The sequence below is a fragment of the Diadema antillarum genome, unplaced genomic scaffold (assembly GCF_040938485.1).
Source record: "Diadema antillarum isolate AM-2024a unplaced genomic scaffold, OU_Dant_1.0 seq00000222_RagTag, whole genome shotgun sequence".
In the NCBI taxonomy this organism is placed as follows: Eukaryota; Metazoa; Echinodermata; class Echinoidea; order Diadematoida; family Diadematidae; genus Diadema; species Diadema antillarum.
In genome coordinates, this window is record NW_027271276.1 from 505,594 (window position 1) to 511,593 (window position 6,000).

Here is a 6,000-nt window from a genome sequence, read left to right on the forward strand (position 1 = left end):
CACTGTCACGAACAGGGCCCAGATCTCATAGAAAGTTGCTATGTTAGCAGCTCCTGCTGCACTGACAAGCGTCACAGAATTGACAATAATCTCGATTCCTGATTGGCTGTTGCTACTGCAAGTTACTATTCGACTCGAAGTTGTCATTATAGAAGAAGTTGCTATCCTTACATCTGTTACAATATGGGACCCTGGGCCCCACATCAACTTCTCTATTAAAAAGTTGTTCCATGTTCTACACCTGTATAATAACAGCTCTTGTTACAATGCCAAGTACTAGTATTAATCGTTTTTCTTGCTTGACTGTTAATACCAGTACCACAATTTGCTCATTCTCTAGCAAGCATTGCTATGCTAACATCTGTCATTTAAAAAAATTGGACCCTGGGCCACTCACTGGAGGGGGGCAACTTGAAGCTGCTCTGATTTTTGTTTGTTTGTTTGTTTGCTTGTGTTTTGTTTTTGTTTTTGTTTTTTTTGGGGGGACTGCAAAAATATTAATTCTGCAGGACCTCTTATTGGTCAACAAATATATTTGGTCAATGTAATATGAATGATTTACTCAAAAAAATTCTGATGCTCTTCCAAAAAAACTTGACAGGTTGCCACATGATTCAGAAACTATAGAGCTGCATGGAAACAGGCTGACTGTGTCAATTGTGCAGAAGATGACTTGGGCTGGTAAAGGTCACAATGATTCATGCAAGTGTGATTGTGAGATTGAAAGATCGCAGTGACAGTGTATGCACTGACGATGGCCTTCGATACGGTTTGTAATGAACAATAATTAACGTTTATGATCCTCTGAACTTGTAGTAATTATCAAAACAGACTATAAATTGATGCTACATATTCAATGACATGAAAGCGGAAGCACCTCTGGAATATAATGTATGCTATGCAGTGCACTCAAATTTCTGCTTATTTTTTGCAACACTGTAAGTATCAGGTATACTATCTCCAGTTCACAATTAAGTCACTATGCTTCTAGTACTCTACAGTCGATCACACCTACAAGGATTGTAATTGCTAATGCCATAGTAATGATACATTTCTACTGTACAACTCCCTCTGTTTCCGTCTTCTTATTTGGATTTCTTTGTTGTTTTTTTTCTATTCTGATAAAGAGTTCTCATTGACATTTTCTTCTCATGTTTGTCCGGAAACATTCAATAACAATTGGCAAAATGTGTAATCCTAATGTGTATTCTGCATTGATATTCATCTTAAAATCATATCACTACATCATGTAGCAAATGTATCATAAGCTTTCCTAATTCTGTCAAGGAAATGTTGGTTACAATATTGTTTACCTATATTCAAAAATACTGCTAAAAATCAAAGTCAGGCATGCATTTTGGAACAACGGGGGAAAATGCTTGCGAGCAAAAACTACTGCAGCCACTTTTCTTTTTCACCTTGAAATGAAGTCAACAATAAAGAAGTCAAAAGATGACTATTTAGAGATGAAATGCACTTTAATTTCATTTAAGCAACTTTCCTACACTTTTGTGAAGAACCCCCAATGCAATGCAACACTAACACTCAGAAAAACCAAGTAAATTACTTGAATGTGTTTTAAGTGTTTGAATGTGTTTGAATGTCTCTGAAGTGTGTTAATTAACAAGTGAGCACTGTTTATAAATTCATAATTGTGTTTCATCAAGCCCTTGACTTACATGTACAGGTAATTGTCTAGATATGATCTTTTCTTAGAACTTCTTTTTTTTCCTTTTTTTTTGGGCAAGTAAAATTCATGTTTGGGAAGGTATTCTGCAACAATTTGAATTCTGCTTATCTGACAGGGCAAGTGGGGAAAAAAAAGTTATATGTATGTAGCACCCTGCTTCACTCCCTTCAACCAATCAGGAAAGCCCTCCAAAAGATCAAGAATTTGTGGTGGCCCTGTTCATGTTCATTTGCATTCAGACTGCAATGTATTGTGTACAGTTTTGCCATTATGTACATGTAGGCTTCATGTGTGGAGAATCTGCACGAATCAATGTTGTAATAACAATTGGGGCATGCGAGAAAAAGACTGTGTATGGGGTATTCCATCTATTTCATATCAGTCAAAATAGTAAAATATGAAGTAAAAACATTCCGAAAAGGTATTTCAACATCTTCGAATTCTGTGAAGTGGTATAACTCTGGTAATATCTGCCTCGTATCTGGAAATGTACTTGTACAATACATCAGATGGATATTTCATACCGACTTGCAGTGCTACAAAGTACAGCAGGCCCCTACAGCAGTTTTAACTATTCATCAAGGGGTGCAATGGGTCTCTAGCCGGAGCCAGCGGGGAAGGGTATGAGGAGCAATAGGGTTAGCCTATTGACAATTTCAGTGACACTTCTTGGTTTTGATTGCCTGAGATGCTCTGGTCACTGACTGCTACTATATGGTAACTGTCTGAGACTGATAACTTGTTAGGGTTGACAACTTTAGAAACGGTGCCCTGAAGCTTCAAAATAATTAGGGCCTATACCACGACAAATGTGACAGACATACACTTGTAGGGTTATATTATTTAAATGATCCAAAAAATTTCCTTATCTCTCCCCAGTGAAAGCAAATACTGTAAAACAAGGAACATTTGTGTGCATTTACAGGGCTGCCAACTCTCAAACATTGAGCGTGAGACTCACTCATTTTGGTCCTTTCTCACTCTAAAAGTTTATTTCATTTGCATGCATTTCTATTGATCTCACTCATTTTGACTCCTAAATTATAGCATTGGCCCATGGGAGTCTCACTCTCAACTAGTTTCCAGTGTTGGCAGCCCTGCATTTGATTTCACAAATTTTGCAAGAGCCAAGACCCCGATTCGCAAAATTAAAATGCATGCGAAAGTTCTTGTCTACACTACATGCATTGAATGCCAGTTGAAATTCACAAAAGAGGCTGTTGGCTCCAATTCGCGGAAATTTCATGCCGGGAATAGATCTTAATATTTGTTTTACAGTAACAGCTCTTTGAAACACATACATGTAGGACCTACAATGTAACACAACTTTTTTTTTTCTGTACATCACCTATACAAATTTCATAAAATTTTATGTTCTAATGTTATAGCACGTTAATCAGATTGAGCAAATCGTAAAAAAAAAAACAAAACAAAACAAAACAAAAAAAAATCTTTCATGATTAGATGTCTGTATGACATTTTTTCTGTACGATGCCTAGCATGATTTTGGCAAAATGAACACTTGTAACTCACTCAGTAGGGTAGGCTTACAATTGTATATAATTCTACACATATTCCATTTTTCCTCCATTTTTTAAAATCACGCTAAATGCTGTTTAATGATCCCTTTCATTGAATTCAATCGAGCAAACTTTTTCCCTTCTCTCTTCTTTTTTACAGGTATTTTCTGAGTCTTGACTATATCTATAGAAAATTCAATTTTAAAACAGAATGTTTGACAGTCTAATGTTCAGAAAACATATAATGTCTTATGTTCAGAATACAAAGATGTTGTCTGAACGAAGTACCATATGTTGCATCCTGTCCATAAATACCTTCTCTCGTAAGAACTGGCCGTATAATTTAACATGAATTATTATTTGCCAATTTATCACATCTTTCCTCACCTCCCGTCCTTATCTTTCACACATTAGCTAGAAAGACTACCGGTAACAGTAGACGTGTAACATTAACCACAACTTCAAGAATGCTCCTAAAATTGAAAAATTAGAAATGTACATGTAACTCGAGTAAAACTCCCAGTTTTGGGCTGGCCTTCAGAATCCGAACACCTATCACTTATCACAAGTCAGCAAATTCTATCATCACAAAAAAAGCTGGCACTGTCATTCATAACAGGATCAGGAAGGTGGCTTTATAAAATCACCTCCAAAAATCCATCTAATTCTCAAATCCCAAATTTTACAATAAAAAAAAAAAATGTAGAATCGGCGCAACTTTTCCAAAGAGCGCGTAAATTACCATGGTAAGAACCAGGGTTGCCGAAATTTACAGCGAAAGAGAGCTAAAAATATAGAAATTAGCCGTTCCGTTGCGAGAGTTTCGCTTAGCGCAAGTTCAAAGTGTGATGGTATCCTCCAAAACACAAAAGAAAAAAAAAATCTCCACAAGGGCCAATGCAGCTCAGTGACTAAATGTACCATACAGGGGTTGAATGCAAGTGCCAACTTGCCAGAATTCGGACACCAACGGGTGCCACAGTGTCCCCAATACAACCTTGCACCAACAAGGTATGGTGCAGCACATTTTTCAGCAGCCTTGTAAGCTCACTGACATTGAAAGCGCATGTACTTGTAGTGCGCATCCGCATTCTGGTGGATTATCAAATCAAAGTGATGTTTTGTTTTGGGATTTAGTGAAATTCTATGATGGAAAATTTAACATTAAATAAAAGAAATTGGACATAGTTAACATGCATTGTTGTAGATATGACTCTGTGACGTTAGGCATGTCTATCTTAGGTAAACAAATATTGCAAAAAAGCCCAAGTGTCTGGAAACTGGTGGTGGTTTTACTCTAGACCGAGATCCACATCTAACATTTTAGCGTAATCTATCCACTATTTTGCAATGAATGCCAATGTAAGCTGTAACCTGTAACATCATTCTTTTTTTCCCAAGATCAGCTGAGCACTAATGTGTGTTTTCATTGGATTAACTATCTATAATCTAACTCTTCTTTTACTATGTGTGGATAGTTGTTGCCGGATGATACCGATACACGTTTCCCTTTCCGATCCGAGATTCATACGCTGTGCCCCGTTTACCCGCGTTCCCATTCATATGCATGCATATCACATACGAGTATCATGCATGCCAACACGCAAGTACCGTACCGCTATTCAAGCTGCGCAACCGTTACTACCGTCAAGCGTCAAGAGTCTGCCTAATCGCCAGCATGCGAAGTGCCCAGATTAGAATCCATGAATATTTACGAATTTGACGATTTATGATTATAAAAGCGAAAGAATATACATGATCATTAATTACTAATGTCTTAAAGTAAGGTCATGGCCTGCACAGCTGCAGAATCAAAGTCCAATAGTCGGCATAAAATCGTCCAGTCGCTAAGTCGTTACGTAGCGTGATCAAGCAGGAACACTCATATCAGCGTACAACACGCAATGGCTGAATAGCGTGTTCGTACTACTTTGCAATACAACTTCCCACTCTCCACATCACACAACCCAATATCCACGAACGCACTTGAAAATTGCAAAATCGCCATTTTGGAACAATGAATTACTCTTCTACACCTAAGCCATCAGATTATTATTAAACAATTTGATAAATTAACTCTGTTCTGTGAAGTCCAGCGAATGGCTTCCACACACCATAAGGAACACACAACGTATACACGTAGGATAAAAAGGGAAAAAATTACCTTGTCGTTGGCGGGTAACAGTCGCCAGGACTACGGTGACTATGGCGTTTATTCTCAAGGCAACTGTTGCTAAACCTCATCACAAGGAAATCAAGTGTATTAGTCCGCACCGGAGATATATTTATTCAACAACCTGATTTCTTTGACATATATCAGCATCATTTGCACTTCAATATGTATAAAACAGAACTTTTTAACGATTGATTGTCAAAATCTACAAATTTATGGGGTTTAACATTTGCTTTCAACGCACACGGAACTACAGTTCGTTGCCAGGTGCATGAATACCATTGTGCAAACCGTCCTACAGGAAACGGAAAATAAGAGAAAGAGGCAGCGGTAGCAGCAGAGGGTGAGCGTCCCATCCTCCTATCTCGCGTTGATGCACACTGCAGCCATTTTGTACTGCGTTGTCATAGCTACAGATTAACAAGACGACAGGTTGCAATCACAGGAATACCATGATGTGGAGAAGGCTAAATTCGAAAAATCCCTTACAGATGTTGGCGTTCCATTGTAACCATGATGTGGTCAACTTATCTCGATTGCAATTTAAGAAATTCCCTCCGAATACTACTGGTAAAACCCCGTAAAACCCATGGCAACTCGCTGTATGGCAGCAGTAG

The 6,000-nt window shown here is 38.0% G+C and overlaps 1 protein-coding gene across 1 annotated transcript in view; it reads right to left on the reverse strand.

Annotated features, from left to right (window-relative positions):
• LOC139729169 (DNA-binding protein RFX2-like) overlaps positions 1-5,410 on the reverse strand; it is a 30,709-nt gene extending 25,299 nt beyond the window's left edge. Inside the window, exon 1 of the mRNA XM_071640100.1 lies at positions 5,375-5,410. The gene's annotated coding sequence lies outside the window, so the exon portion shown is untranslated. The remainder of the gene's footprint in view (positions 1-5,374) is intronic.
• Between the last annotated feature and the right edge of the window lie 590 nt (positions 5,411-6,000).